The following is a 1,070-nucleotide window of genomic DNA, read 5'->3' as shown; positions in this document are numbered from 1 at the left end:
AAATGAATGTAGAAGTCTTCCCTCCTCTTCAGTATTTTGGGAGTGTTTGAGAAAGATTATTACTTTTCCTTTAAATGTTTGGTAAAATGCCCCAGGAAAGCCATCTGGTCCTGCACATTTATCTTGTCTCTCCTTCTTTCCTTGTTTCTTTGGCGCCTTCTTTGAAACCCAAAGGCAGTGTAATTTTGGAAGTAAACCTTGCATATTCCCACTTCCTCAATACAAACCGGATCTGAGAGGGGCGCCTGGGTGGCTCAATTGCTTGAGTGTCTGACGTCAGCTCAGGTCATGATCTCACCGTTCATGACTTTGAGCCCTGCATCAGGCTCGCTGCTGTCAGCACAGAGTCGGCTTCAGATCCTCTGTCCCTGTCTCTCTCTGCCCTTTCCCCACTCACACTCCCTCTCAAAATAAATAAGTAAATAAACATTAAGAAGGGGGGGCATATCAAAAATGATGGACCCATGACTGAGCCAATAGATACATAATCAGAACCATCAACTTCTGCTAGTCAGTATCCCTCCATAGCCACTTCCTGGTTCTTTAACAAGATGTAATTAGCATATAATTTTAAATGTTCTCACCCTCTCTCTCAAAAGAAAAATTGCATGGTATCCATTTCTGGGAGCCAGTCATGTTATCCATCTTTAGGCAACTTTAATTCTTCCTGTCTGGTTTGGCCATAAACCCAAATGAATATTCTATAATCTTTGTTCTTGCTTCTCTTTAATATCCTACCCTTCAGGCTCTCTTTTCACACCCAAAAAGGGGCTTAAAAGGTCTTCCTAAAAATGCCCTTCGTTAAATTCCCTATATTATTTAACTCTGTTATATAAGACATTACTGAGCTTCTATTTATTTATTTTTCCCATTAGGGGGCTGAGGATACAAAAATGAATAAAGTTAGAGGCTTCATGCCTTTTTATAACTTAGGCTTCTCTCTGTTGTGGGTGTAAAGTTTCCTCTTTTGTTCTGGGTGATCCATGGAAACAGAAGTATCCCAGTCGCCACAGGTTTTCAGAAGGTACTCTGGCTTCTCAAATCAATGCCAAGTTCTGTTGTCTGGAGGC

The sequence above is a fragment of the Lynx rufus genome, unplaced genomic scaffold (assembly GCF_022079265.1).
Source record: "Lynx rufus isolate CCGP_SWC_20201006 ecotype Redwood Valley unplaced genomic scaffold, mLynRuf1.p SCAF_7, whole genome shotgun sequence".
In the NCBI taxonomy this organism is placed as follows: Eukaryota; Metazoa; Chordata; class Mammalia; order Carnivora; family Felidae; genus Lynx; species Lynx rufus.
This window is presented reverse-complemented; position numbering follows the sequence as displayed.